A 16,311-nucleotide genomic window follows, 5' to 3' on the forward strand; every position below is an offset into this window, starting at 1 on the left:
TAATACATTATTTAGTTAATTTATTTGTGGTAAGTTGAAATATAAACTAGAACCTGATAATTATGTGTGCTAACTTCTTTGGCCTAGAACAATATACAGTTAGATTGAAATTCTGGGAGACCAATTTGGATCATTTGCAGAAATTGTGATTCTATCAAAAATATATAAAATTCATCGAATATATTAAAATAAGAAATATAACATCAAATTACTTGATCTTGTTCAGCAGTTCTTTGTCTTAAATTTTAAAAGTTGAATTATTTAACTTGCTCTCTTAGTAGCTGGAATTGATTGTGTAATAGGTCAAATACACATACTGCTATTTCTGTGTGATGATCCTAGAATATCAGAAAGGTGTTTAGGGTGAATATTGTTTAAAACATTTAAAGAAATGATTTTTCATGTGAGTTCATTTATGAAATCCCTGTGATCCCCAAAGTCTTTGCTTGAAAGTCTTGTTTCTAACTTATAGTACTAATATTTAAACCATTTAATATAATCTGAAAAATGAGTATATTTTTCTTAAAGAAATACTTTTTTCAAAACTCATAAAATTAATATATCTTAAAAACTAATTTTAATTGATTTCTGTAATATTTATAATTACAGTTATATAGGAGATATATATATATAGAAAATGAACTCCATGGAACCACCTTTTTAAATACATATTTTGATGTTTGTTTGCCTTTTGAATAATTGAATGCAAAGTTGCCTCTGAAATCTTGAAAAAAAATACTTATCTCAAAATATTCTTCAGATGACTATATAGAAAATCATTTCATGAGAAAGATAGGTCACATATGACAAATATTTTGAGGATATAATTTCAAATGTAGAGCTTCCAGCTATTTCTTTAATTGGCAAATGACATGTAGGTAAAAGATATATATCTTGGAGCCAGTTAAAAATGTTTATATTTACTTTTTTTTTCAGTTAATTGAAAATTTAATCCAATACGTCAGTGACTCTAAAATGTTTCTGAAATCAGGATGCAGCCTACAAATAATTCTCTGACAGCATTTTTTCCCTTCTTAGGGGTACACATAATAATAATGGCTTTTTCAGTTGATAGCCTCCTTATATCTATGTAGTAACTCATTGATCAGAGCTGCTCTGATCTTGTGCCTCTTCCCTTTTAAAATAACGTCTCCACATTCCTCACATCAGGAGAAAAGGGCAACTGCAAGGTTTACACAGAAGTTCTCACTGCTGCAGGGCAGAATTGAGGTACAACATCTGGATGTACATTTGTCACTTAATATTATTGCTAGGATTCATCAGTTTGGAATCCATTTAGTATAACATTGCTAATAACAATCTTCCTACACTCCCCCTGTATATCACCCTTCCCAATTTTTCCAGTTCTAGTATTCCAGAACCCCCTTACCATGCTTCACTTATTCTTTTGTTCATAGTAATTCATCACTTTTTAGTGTACTTTAATACAAAATTTACTTGTTTATTGTGTGCATAGTTTATTATCTTTCACCACCTCAAGAATATAAGTTACTTGAGGGTAGAGATACTGTCAGTTTTATTAACTGATGTATCCCAAGTTCCTAGACCAGTGCCTAGCACCTACAGGACACTCAATAAATATTTTGTATTAAATTAATTGTTGTGAATAGCTGGGACTGATTTAATTCCTTGTAATATTCTACTGTATAAATATGTCATAATTCATATAGCTATTGTATTGGGAGAGATTTTGAGTTCTTTCTAGGTTCAATCTATAATAATCTACCTATCCCCACTTTCCCTCTAGGACAAAACTTTCTTAGATGAGTTTCTCTAGCATAGATTTGCAAGAGTTTCTCTTTGGTTTATAACTAGGAGCAGAATGACATATTTGTAGTGCACATGCACATTGTAAGTGAAAATGTAATACCAAAATATTTTCCCAAGGTTTTATACTATTTTGCCCTCTTTAGGAGATGCCCTCCTTAGGAGTATTTATGAGATTGGAATGTATTGAGTTTTTCAGAAAATCAAATTTTAGCTTTGTTAGCTTTATCTAAAGTTCATTTTCTATTTCATTTATTTCTGCTCTTTATTATTTTTTCTAATTACTTATTTTTTATTTTTTATGTCAAAGCAAAAACTATGATCATTCATTTAAACTTTTATTCTTTAATAATATAGGTATTTAAAGCTAGAAAATTACTTCTAAAGGCTGCATTAGTGATATTCCATAAATTTTGATATACTGGTTTTTAATTAACATTCATTTAGAAATATTTTTTAATATCCCTTTCTGTGAATTTTTTAATTATCACTGAGTTATTTATTTAGAACTGTATTGTTTAGTTTCCAGGTGTTGTGTTTCTAAATGTTTTATTGTTATTTACTTAAATAATTTCATTGTTGTTATAAAACATACTCTGTAAGATTTCAAACTTTTGAAAATTATTGAGATTTATTTTATAGCCCAGCTTATGATTTATCTCAGTGATTGTTCCCAATCACTTGAAAGAACATATATTCTACAATGTTAGATGTAGTGTTCTATAATTCTAGAATTAATAATATATACCCTTAAATTATTGCTAAGAATCATCAATATTATATTGGTAATATTGCATATTCAACAGTGATTTCTCTATGCTCCTCCTCCACACTACCCCCAGTTTTCTCCCCAACTCAAGCATTCCAGAGCTAGAGTTTCACAGTTTCACATTTCTCACACAACACTCCACACTTTCCATTCATACATCACACTTCAAAATGTAAGAACCTTATAACAACATAATTCCATTTCTCTACCCAACCCATCTTTTGTGTTGTTGTTGTCATATGTTTCTCTTAAACACGTTGTAAAACCTCAACTTAAAATGTAAATTACTTTTTGATTCTTGGCAGAAGATGGCAGACTAGGTAAAAGCAGTGAAGCCGCCTTCCAGGTGAGCAGTGAAATTACAACCAAATTATAAAATAATCAATTTGCAGAATCACCTGAAATCCAACTGATTTTAATACCTACATATGATAATATAAAGGAGCCAAATCAAAGCTGGTAGGAGGGGCAAAGTTGTGAATGGGCTGGACCTGCACCTATGGGTGGTGGAGGATAAAAGGGAGGGAGCGTGAGGCTGCAGAGACTGCCGTGAAGGAGAGAGGGGTCCTGGCCTCATTTGGGGTACTCCAGCCCAAGGTCCCAACCCAAGGAAGAGGAGATTCCAATAACTCTGACTGTAGAAACCAGAGGGGATTCTAGCTATCGGGGTGAGACAGAAGGAGACTGAATCCCTGGATGTCCTTTGAAGGACCCATATACAGGCTTTCTGACCTGTGGACACTCACCCCAATATGTCAGAGGCTCTCGTGGGATTCATACCTAGAAAGTCTGCATTACCTGGAGCCAGAACGAGGGTTGGACGGGCAGCTACCATTATGCCTTAGTCTGGCCCCGCTACCGGGCAATCTACTGACTGCACCAGCTTGACTGCGCAGACCCCTCCCACAGAGCCATTAGGAAGCACTAGCCTGAGAAGATCAGCCTGCCCCCACCCAACCTGCAGATTGCCTAGGGCTTTTATTGCTGGATGGGTGCCCCACCCTGCACAATTCAGGGCCAAGCATTCGCAGCTGGAGGTTAGCACTGTGAGCCACACTTCTGAGATAGTTTCAGGCAGATCACTGCTGCCAACATAAACTTGTATTGCATCCAGGGATTGCAGGGAGCTGTGGGACTGCCCCAGATGGCAACTGGTCTCACTGTGACCTGTGACTATAGTGGGAACACCTGGGCACAGAAGTTGCAGCAAAACTGATGTTGTATTGGCCAGACGGCCCTTGTCTCCCTGATATCCCGCTTCACCCAAGCCACAAAGTGCCTGCAACACATTGACAGGCACCTTCCCGTGCCCTGCTTGGTTCTGGGGTTGCTCAGTCTGCACAGACAACAGACCTTGGCTAGCGCAATGAGCGCATTTTTGGGAAAACAGTGTGGTTATTCCACTGCTGCCTGTATGAGCTGCAATATCTCTTGAGAGGATCACAGGGGTCTGTATTGGCCTGACAGCCCTCAACTCCCTGAGCTCCTGTCCCATCCAATAAACAAAAGGCTCGCTGCACATTGATAGGCAGCTGCACCTGCTCTGGGGTGGCACATTCAGGCCCAAGGTGACAGCAGCCGACCTTGCTACAATTGGAAACTTGTACAGGTAGCTACAGAGATAGCACTGGCGTGTAAACTGACACTGCAGTGGCAGGAGAAATTTACTCAATAGACCCAGGAGACTTCTTGGGTCCCTGCACCATACAACACGCATGTCACCCAGAGGCCTTTCCAGTTTCAGAGACTTACAGGTAACTGACAGGCAGTGTCAGACCTGGAGGAGTACTGATCCCTCTGCTAAACTGCTCTAGGTTAGGAACGGGGAGAACCAGACTGCTGCCTATAGCGTTATCTCTTCCACTTACCTATAGATCCAGCATAAGCAACAATCATCTGTGGATCGCTTTCTAGTTCCCACAGGGTAGCCTTGAACAATCAAAAGCAGAGGCTGACCTTGGCCTACTGGGGATCAGCTCCTAAGGGGCCACAAAACCAATGTATCCAGAGGCTGGCACCAGACCACAACAGAGAAACTCCTGACTAGCCCCATTAGCGGTACACACAAAGGGTGCTTGCAACAAGTACATAAGCTTGCTAGGGCAAATCCTATTCAGTGGGCTCAGCCCCGACTCAGTAACTCTTACCCTGTGGGTGCAGCCAATTCTCACAATTAGTCAGAGTGAAAGTTAATCCCACCCACTGATGTACTAACAAAAATAAAGACTGAACAACAACAGAAGATAACACACAACCCACACAAAGATCATGTGCAGAGCACCCAGCATAGGGGATCAGGGAGAGTATGCCAGTGGGCCACACAGGACACCTTCCACATTAGGCCATCTGGCTAAGGTTGAGAGATGAAACAAATATTCCTAACACACAGAAACAAACACAGAGAGGCTAATAAAATGAGAAAACAAAGAAACATGCCACAAATGAAACAACAGGAGAAAACTCCAGAAAATAAGCTAAATGAAATGGAAGCAAGCAACCTATCAGAAACAGAGTTCAAAATAATGGTTATATGGATGTTCATTGAACTTATGGGGAGAATGGATGATCACAATGAGAATCTCAACAGACAGTAAGCAAAAAAAAAAAAAAAAAAAAGGACATAGAAAGCATAAAAAAGAACCAGACAGAAATAAATACAATAACTGAAATGAAAAATACACTAGAAGGATTCTAGTGTATTTTTGGACAAAGCAGAAGATCGAATCAGCGAACTGGAAGGCAAGGTAGCAAAATACGCCCAATCAGAACAACAAAAAGAAAAAAGAATTTTAAAAAATGAAGATCGTTTAAGAGATCTCTGGGACAACATGAAGCGAAACAATATCAGATCATAGGAGTACCTGAAGGAGAAGAAAGAGAGCAAGGGATTGAAAATCTATTTGAAAAAATAATGATAGAAAACTTTATAACCTGACAAAGGAATTAGACATACAATTTCTGGAAGCACAGAGAGTCCCAAACAAGAGGAATTCAAACAGATCCACACCAAGACATATAATTAAAATGCCAAAGATCAAAAACAAAGAGAGAATCTTAAAAACAACAAGAGAAAGGCAGAAAGATACTTACAAGTGTACCCCCATAAGAATGTCTGCTGATTTTTCAATGGAAACTTCAGTCCAGAGGGACTGGCAAGAAATATTCAAAGTTATGAAAAACAAGAATCTATAACCATGCATACTCTACTCAGGAAGGCTTTCACTTAAAATGGAAGATGAGATAAAGAGCTTCCCAGACAAGAAAAAGCTTAAGGAATTCATCACCAACAAGCCAGTATTACAAGAAATTAAGGACTTCTGTAAAAAGAGAAGGGGTAAAAAAGAAAATAGAAATAACAAATACAAATAATAAAATAGCAGTAACTATGTACCTATCAATAATCACTTTAAATGTAAATGGATTAAATGCTCCAATCAAAAGATACAAGATAGCCGAATGGATAAGAAAACAAGACCCATGCATATGCTGTCTGTAAGAGACCCACTTCAGATCAAATGACACTCAAAGACTGAAAGTAAAGGGATAGAAAAAGATATTTCACGCAAACAGAAATGAAATATAAAAAAGCCAGGATAGCGATACTTATATTAGATAAAACAGACTTTTAAAAAAGGCTATAATAAGAGAAAAAAGAGTATTACGTAAAGATAAAGAGGTCGATAAATCAAAAGGACATAACCCTAGCAAACATATACACACCCAACATAGGAGTACCTACATACATAAAGCAATCATTGACTGACATAAAAGAGAGATCAACAGTCATACACTAATAGTAGGAAACTTTGACATCCCATTGATACAAATGGACAGATCTAGTCAAAGAATCAGCAAGGAAACAATGGGTCTAAAAGGCACACTAGACCAGATGGATTTAATAGATATTTTCAGAGCATCTTACCCCAAAGCAGCAAAATACACATTCTTCTCAAGTGCACATGAAACATTTTCCATGACAAACCACATGTTAGGATACGAAATAAGTCTCAATAAATTTAAGATTGAAATTATATCAACTGTCTTCTCAGATCACAATAGTATGAAATTAGAAATCAACTACAAGAAAAAAAATGGAAAATACACAAACACATGGAGGTTAAATAACATGCTACTGAACAATGAATGGGTAATTAATGAGATCAAGGAAGAAATCAGAAGATACCTAGAGACAAAAACATAACGACTCAAAATCTATGGGACACAGTGAAGGTAGCCCCAAGAGGGAAATTCATAACGGCACAGGCCTACCTCAAGAAACAAGAAAAAGCTCAAATAAACAATCTAACCTTACACTTAAAAGAACTAGAAAACAAATAGCAAACAAAGCCCAAAGTGAATAGAAGGGGGGAAATAAAAATGATCAGAGCAGAAATAAATGAAATAGAGTCTAGAAGAACAATACAAAAGATTAGTGAAACCAAGAACCAGTTCTTTGAAATGATAAACAAAACTGACAGACCCTTAACCAGATTCATCAAGGAAAAAAGAGAGAGTACTCAAATAAATAAAATCAGAAACGAAAGAAGAGATATAACCATGGACTCCACAGAAATACAAAGGATCATAAGAAAATACTACAAGTAATTATATGCCAACAACTTGGACAATCTGGAAGAAATGGATACATTCCTAGAAACATCCAATCTCTCAGGACTGAGTCAAGAAAAAAAAAAACAGAAAATCTGAACCAATTACCACCAATGAAATCGAATCAGTAATCAAAAACCTCCCAGATGAGACCAGATGGCTTCATAGGTGAATTTGACCAAACATTCAAAGAAGAATTAACATCTAACTTCTCACACTATTCTAAAAATTTCAAGAAGAGGGAAGGCTCCCTAACTCCTTTTATGAGGCCACCATTACTTTGATTCCAAAATCAGACAAAGATGTTACAAAAACAAAAAAACAAAAAAACAACTATAGGCCAATATCTCTTATGAACATTCATGCAAAAATCCTCAACAAAATATTAGCAAACCAAATTCAGCAATACATTAAAAATATCATACACCATGATCAATTTGCATTTATTCCTGGGATGCAAGGTTGGTACAATATCCACAAATAAATTAATATGATAAACCACATTAACAAATCAAAAGATAAAAACCATATGATTATATCAATAGATGCAGGAAAAGCATTCAACAAAATCCAGCATCTATTTATGATAGCATCTATTCTCAGCAAAGTGAGAATAAAGGGAACATATCTAAACATAATAAAGGCTATATATGCAAACCTACAGCTAACATCATACTTAATGGGGAAAGGTTAAAAGTGTTTTCTTAAGATTTGGAACAAGACAAGGATGCCCACTTTCACCACTCTCTTCAACGTTGTATTGGAAGTCTTAGCCACAGCAACACAAGAAAAAGAAATAAAAGTATCCGAATTGGAAAGGAAGAAGTAAAACTCTTGTTATTTGCTGATAACATGATACTATATAGAGAGAACCCTAAAGATTCCAGCAAAAAACTGTTAGAACTGATCAATAAATTGAGTAAAGTAGCAGGTTACAAAATAAATATTCAGAAGTCAGTGGCATTTTATACACCAATGATGAACTTTCGAAAAGAGAAATTAAGAAAACAATTCCATTTATAATTACATAGAAAATTATAAAATACCTGGGAATCAAATTAACCAAGGAGGTAAAAGATCTTTTCTCAGAAAATTATACGTTATTGAAAAAAGAAATTGAAGAAGATACAGATAAATTGAAGCATATACCATACTCATGGGTAGCAAGAATCAGCATCATTATAATGGCCATACTACCCAAAGCAATCTATAGATTTAATACAATCTCTATCAAAATACCAATGGCATTTTTCAGAAAGCTAGGACAAATAATCCTAAAATTTATAAGGAACCTTAAAAGACACCGAATAGCCATAGCAATCTTGAAAAAAAAAGAATAAAGTTGGAGGTATTATACTACCTGATATCAAACTATACTAAAAGAGCATGGTACTGGCATAAAAACTGATATAATGATCAATAAAACAGAATAGAGAGCCCAAAAATAAATCCATGCCTATTTGCTCACTTAATATATGACAAAGGAAGCAAGAATACACAATAGGGTAAAAACAGTCTCTTCAATAAATGGTGTTGGGAAAATTGGACAGATACATGCAAAAAAATAAAAAGAAAGAAAGAAAGAAACTGGATCACCTTCTTATACCATATACAAGAATAGACTCAAATTGATTAAAGACTTAAATGTAAGACTCAAAACCATAAAATTTCTAGAAGAAAACATAGGCAGTAAACTCTCTGATATTACTAACAGTAATTTCTTTTTGGATATATCTCTGTAGGCAAAAGAAACAAAAGAAAAAATAAACAAATGGGACTACATCAAACTAAAAAGGTTTTGTACAGCAAAGGAAACCATCAACAAAACAAAAAGACAGCTTACTAATTGGAAGAAAACATTTGCTTATGATACATCTGGTAAGAGATTAATATCCAAAATATATAAAGAACTCATACAACTCAACAACAACAAAAACAAACAATCCAATTAAAAAATGGGCAGAAGATCTGAACAGACACTTCTCCAAAGAGGAAATACGGATGGCCAATAGACATATGAAAAGATGCTCAAGGTCACTAATTATCAGAGAAACGCAAATTAAAACCACAATGAGATTACTTCACACCTGTCAGAATGGCTATCATCAGTAAATCAAAGAACAACAGGTATTGGCGAGGATGAGGAGAAAAAGGAACCATCATACATTGTTGGTGGGATTGCAGATTAGTATAGCCGCTATGGAAAACAGTGTGGAGATTTCTCAAAAAATTAAAAATGAATATACCTTTTGACCCAGCAATTGCACTTTTGGGTATTTATCCAACAAAAACTGAAATAATAATTTGTAAAGATCTATGCACCCTAATATTCATGACAGCACAATTTACAATAGCCGAGATATGGAAGTAACCTAAATGCCCATCAACAGATGATTCATATATGGCTCATATAAATTATGGTTCATATATACAATAGAATATTACTCAGCCATTATATGGTTCATATAAGTTATGGTTCATATATACAATAGAATATTATTCAGCCATTAAAAAAAGGAAATCCTACCATTTGCAATGACATGGATAGACCTAGCGTTTATTATGCTGAGTGAAATAAGGCAAACAGAGAAAGATAAATACCATATGATTTCACTTATATGCAGAATCTAAGGAACAAAAAGAACAAACCAATTGAGAACTGACTTACAAATATAGAGGACAATTTGGTGATGGGCAGAGGAGATGAGGGTTGGGGGGCTGGGAGAATGGAGTGAAGGATTAAAGAAGCACAATTAATAGTTGATAGACAGTCATGGGGATGGGGAGCATGGCATAGGGAATGCAGTTAGCATTAATATATTGGCTAGGTGGAAAACCAAAGGAGAGAAGGAGCAATTAGGGGTATCATTTTACAAACTGTCTAATCGATGTAGTATATACTTGAAACTAATAAAAAAGAAGAGAGAGAGACAGAGAGAGACAGAGAGACAGACAGACAGAGAAAAAGGAAGGAAGGAAGGCAGGCAGGAAGGAAGGAAGGAAATAAAGGGAAAAGGAAGGAAGAAGGAAGGAAGGAAGGAAGGAAGGAAGGGAAGGAAGGCAGGAAGGAAGGAAGGAAGAAAAGAACGAAAGAAAGAACCAAGCTTGGACCAAGGACTACAGTTAATAATAAGAGGAAGAATCCTAGTTTTTCCATCTCTAATTTCTATGATTGTGCAAATCTAAATTAAAAACATTGAGAATATTTAAAAATAATAATAAATAAATAAATAAATAAATAAATAAATAGAATGTAATTCATCTAAATGTTCACCTTTTCCAGGAAATCGAGAATTAACTTTTATCTTTACTTATATATTTATCATTTCTGCCTTTTGTTATCAATCTTATTAATATTGCAGAGTTTTTTTTTTATAGTTTGCTTTTTTCATCTGAAAATGTCTTTTTCCCCTTTTGAAGGTTACTTTGATTTCTGGGTTGAAAGTCATTTTTCTTTGAGCACTTTATGTAATTTAATTATCTTCTCGTCTCCGTGTTTCTGATGTGACATTAGCCATTGTTTATTTACTGTTTCTGTTTGCAAGCTATCATTTTTTTTTTTTTACCTCATTACTTTTAAGATGTTATCTCTGGTTTTCAGCAATGTGACTAGCATGTGTCTAGGTTATAGGTATGCTTCTCTTTCTATTTGTCCTACTCTGGTTTCACTGAATTTCTCAGTTTATAAGCCAATGCTTTGTATAATTTTGGAATTTTTTTGGCCATACTTTTTAAAAATAACTTTTCTGGCCCATTACAATTCTTTTGTTTTGGGATTTCAGTTACATGAAGTGTGTCACCCAGATCACTGAGTTTCTATTAATTTTCAAGCCTTTACTCTCTGTTCAGATCGGATGCCCACTTCAGCTGTCTTTGAGCTTATTGAGTAAATTTTTCAATTTAGTTACTATAAAAACTTGAGATTTTCCATTTAAATGTTTGTTATATTTCTATTTCCCTACCATAATTCCTTAATACCTCTCATTAAGGCCACATTTCCCTTGTAATCCTTGAACATGTTTGTAGTAGTTGTTTTACATACTTCATCTGATAATTAATTACCTAGGCCTTTTCGAGATCAGTTTCTATTGACTGCTATTTTTCTTTGCTGTTAGTCATATTTTCCTGTTTCTTTGCATATCCAGTAATCTTTTATTGTAAACAAGACATAGAGGATGATATGCCGTAGGGACTCTAAATTGGATCATATCCCTTTGAAAAGGTCTGCTTTGTTGTTTTTTTTTGGGGGGGGGGTGAGATGTTTTCTTAGCAGTAAGTTCATTTACATACAATTACATTGCATTTGCATAGGTTTGTTTTTATACTCTGCTAAGATGGATCGTTAGGAACTCCAAGGTGTTTCTTAAGACCCTCTACATTGGATATATGCAAATTCCAAACTCTGTTTTCCCTTCTTTTCTTGTTCAGACTAGTTTTTAAACTTTGTTAATGTAGGTCTAGAGTAGGAGTTACATTGGGATGTGATTCTTGCACCTAAGTTATGGCCTTTCTGGTGTCTCAATTTTATCCCTGAAGTTTTTCTGAAGTTTCTTCATTCTACTTGGGCTGGAATTTTATCCCCTACCTTTGGTTGACCTCTAATATGTTTACTTGACTCTCAATCTCATATCGACTAGACTTTGGTAATCCTTGCAAAATCTTTCATTGTATATGCCCAGCTCAATTCTTGGTCAAAGATTTGTAGGGATCTTGCAAACAGACTTGTAGTTCCCTCCTTATTTGCATCTTTTTTCTTTCTAATATCCTTCCCTGCAGATTGTAGCTGTTTTGACAGCCCCAAACTCTGAAATATGCCTCTATAGATCAGTGTTGGCCAGACCAACATACATTTACCATTTGTGATCTTCTAGTTTAGGGAGAGGTATCTTGACTATAAATATTGGGAGAAGAAGTTCATAACTGTCTAGGCGGTATGCGAAGTCTCCAGTTTGATTGTTGTGGGAGATATTCTCAGTAAAAGTTCTTAGTTGGCTAAAAGTATCCAGATATAAATCCATCTTAAAAATTGCATTATATGGTAGAAAATTTCAAGTTACTTCATCAATATGGCATTCTCAACAGTTTTCAGGCTGTTCCCTAGTCAATCCTGAGCTCTCCTTCAGTGCCGGCCACAAGCTCTAACTCATTCATCCGCTTGGCACATAATAATGAAGTTGAAGATAGCAACTAGCTCAGTAGTCCCTAGAAGGCTGTGTAAACAAATGTAGTATGATGGTACCCATGGGTACCTTACCAGTCTTCTTCAGGGCCTTGTCTCTACAGCCAGGAATTGGAATTTGACTGAGAAGAGAGGAAAATGAGACAGAAGGCACTGCTTCTTCTTAACATATGCTGAGATGGAAACTGAAAGACAGCTTTGATTTTTAGGTTCTATCTTCCTTTGGATCTACCTCCACTGTGCTATTTCTGGCAAGCATGGCTCTTAAAGACACTCATCCTCCATGAATGTCCCTCTTCCCCAGTCCTAGCAACAGTGAGCATGAAAGAAACCCCCACAACCAAGAATATCTAGTCGTATAGGAGGTATTACTCCAAGTAGCCTGTTTTTATGGCCTTCTCAATTTCTGCCCATAGGAAATAAGTTATACATACATAAATAAGTTATACATCGTTACACATAAAGTAAAAGAACCTTAAAATAGTATACTTCCATTTCTTCAGACTTTGTGCAACTGTTGTTATGCATTTTATTTCTACCTATGTTATGTTATGAAGCAACAATGCATGTTGTTTTTTTCTTAAAAATTCAATTTTTCTTTAGAAAAAAATTTAAAAAATAAAAATGTCTTTTATGTTCACTCACATATTTATCATTTGCGATGTTTTTTATTTCATTATGTAGATGCATGTTTTTATCTGGTATTATTTTCTTTCCACTTGAGAGACTTTCCTGAACATTTCTTATGGTATTTGCCTATTAGTGAAGAATTCTTCACCTTTTGTGGGCCTGAATAAGTCTTTATTTTGCCTTCATTTTTGAAAGATATTGTTTCTGGGTGTTAATTTGAAATTGACAGTTTTCAGTATTTTAAAGATGTTACCCCACTTTCTTCTGCCTTGCATTTTTCCAACAAGAAGTCTGCTATCTGCTATCATCTTATATTTGTTCTCCTGTAAATAATGATCCTTTTTTTCTCTGTCTGCTTTTAAGATTTTCCCTTTATCAGTTACTTTAAGCAATTTAATTATATATTATGATGTAGATTTCTTCAAGTTTCTTGTGTTTGGAGTTTGTTTAGTTTCTTGGAACTATGGGTGTATAATTTTCATCAAATTTATATAACTTTCACTCATTATTGCTTCAAATACTTTTTATTTGCTGCTCCTCCTTTCACATCCTTCAAGACTCCAAAAAATACATTCGGCAACTTGATCTAGTCATATTTTTTCTATATTTTTACTCTGTATAATTTTCAATAAGTTTTATTGCTCTACTGTTTTATATTTCATTTTTATTTTCTGCTGTTAATCCCATCTAGTATATTTTTCATATCAGATATTTTTCTGTGTCTAGAAGTTTAATTTGAGACTTTTTCTATATTATCCATGCCTTTTCTTAATGTATTTATCCTTTCCTCTACCTTCTTGAACATTTGAAAGATAATTATAATAACTGTTTTATTATCCTTGTCTACTAATTTTAGCATCCGTGCCACTTTCTGGGTCTGAAACTATTGATTGAACTTTTTTACATTATATGGGTTATATTTTCCTATATCTTTGCGTGCCTGTTAATTTTTTTATTGCATGCCAGACATTTTGAATTTTACCTATAAGATGGTAGATATTTTTGTGTTCTTAAAATATTGAGCTTTGTTATGAAATACAGTTGTTACTCGGGTTTGTTTTAAACTTTGTTAGGCAGGAGAAGAGTAGCCGTTAGCCTATTAATCTCTCCCCACTATTGACTGAATACATTTCTGTTTCTTCTAACCAATGCCCTTTGAATTATGATATATTTCCACTTCGGCTTGTGAGAAAACAAACTATTCCTGACGTGACCCTCTGTTAGCCCTGTGAATTGTTCTCTGTGTTTCTTCCAGGTAGTTTTTTTCTCAAACTCAGGTTGCTTCCTCACACTTATTCACTGATGAGTGTTCAGTTGAAATTCAAGATGTAACTTCTGTATCTATGCAGAGATCTCTGTCTGCAGTAATTTTCTATCTGCTATTTGTCCTTGTAAACTGTAGCCTTGGCCTTGCCAATTCCCAGCTTCATCGTCTTAACTGAAGATTGGGCCATTCATAGCCCTCACCTCATTTTTCCTCTCTCAGGAATCACAGTCCTTGCTACTTAATGTCGAATGTTTAAAAACCACTGTTTTTTCAGTTGTTTCAGGTGAAAGTTAGCTCTGATCTCTATTATTTAATCATAGCTGGAAACAGAAGTTTTGAGCTGCTCAATTTTATTTGAAAATTAATTATCAGATTTTCAGTGGTATAGGAGGAAGTTGCACTCTTCAAGAACAGATTTGTATTGCCACTGTAAGCACATTATGACAGTAAGAATGCAGAATCATTTAAAACTTAATTGAAGTGCAAATACCTCATATTTTGACTGCAAATATATACAAAGTCTAGTTTATGGGCACAACTTCTCAGATTTTTCTTTTTTCTTTTTCTTTTGTCAGTGTCAGGGCAACCACAGTCATTTGAAGATAAACGCATGAATATATTTATTTTTGCTTTCTCCTTACACTGAGGTTTCCAATACAACATTTGAAAGTTTCTTACTAGATTTCCCACCTTGGGTGAGCCCAGACTCCTAAAGTCTGTGAAAACCACTGAAATTTCTAGCTTCGACATAAACTTTAAGCAGTTACAGTGTTCCTACTACTTGTGGAAATAAAGTTGTTCTGATTAACTTGTTTCATAACATACTACCACAAATCTAGTGGTATAAAACAACAATAATTTTATTATAGCAAAAAATCATATAGATCAGGAATTTGGACACGACTCAACAGTAAGTACTTGTCTGTTCCACCAGATCTGAGGTCTCAGCTGGAAAGCCTGAAATGCTGGGGAATGACTCAAGTGACTGGCAGTTGGAATAAACTCTAAGCTCCTCCACACAAGTGTCTGGTACCTGGGTTAGGATGTTTTGGAAGCTAGATTGTACTTTAGCTGGTACTATTGACAGGAGGACTTATATATAGCTTCTCAGTGTGTCTTGGAATTCTCACAGCATGTTAAGGTCACATTGCCAAAGGTCTGTGGGACGGAAAAAATTATTGTAGCTATCTTTGGAAAAGATGATTTGCTACACCTTTTCTTATATTTGTGGTTGAAAAAAATACTTTCATCTTACTAGCTCTTTGGATATCTAGATATCTCCAGGCTTTTTAGTTTTTTCAGAATGAAGAATTCAGCATGAAGAATTTCAGAGGTCAATTAAGATATTTAAACTCAATAATATCACTAAGTATGAAACTTTCAACTTTCATATGTATTTTAGAATCAATTTGTCAAATTTTATGAAAATCTTATTGGCATTTTAGTGGGTACATCACTGATATTCATAATCGATTTTTTAGATGCTTTGTAATGTTGAGTGTTCTTATTCTTGAACATACATATTACTAGGTTTTTTTTTTACATCTCATTAACTAAAATTTAATAATTTATTTCTATTCAAGTCATGGGCATTTCTTTTTAGGTTTTTTGGGGGGTAATATTACAGTTTTTGCAGTTTTATAAATGTCATTTACTACATACTGTTATATATTTTCTAATTGCTTACTACTGGTTTGTGAGAAAGCTATTGATTTTTGTAAATTGATCTTGTATCCAGCCATTCACCTTACTTTAATTTCTTAGCTATTGCAAAAGTTTGTTTGCTTATTAGCTTGAAATTCAGAATCATGTACAAATAATGATGAACTACCTTGGAATTTGGAATCATGTATGAATGATAGAGTTGTTTCTTCCTTTTCAAAGTAAATGCCTTTTTATTTTTATTATTTCATTAGCTAAGACCATCCACATAATGTTGAAGAACAAAAACAATAGAAAAAATCTTCATCTTGGTATCGACTGTAATTTGAAATATTTTTAATGTTCCACCATTGTGTTATGGTGCTTTATTAAGTAGAGGATGTTGAATTCTAGACCTGTTTTGTTAAA

This window comes from Pteropus medius, unplaced genomic scaffold (assembly GCF_902729225.1).
Source record: "Pteropus medius unplaced genomic scaffold, Ma_sr-lr_union100, whole genome shotgun sequence".
Taxonomy (NCBI): Eukaryota; Metazoa; Chordata; class Mammalia; order Chiroptera; family Pteropodidae; genus Pteropus; species Pteropus medius.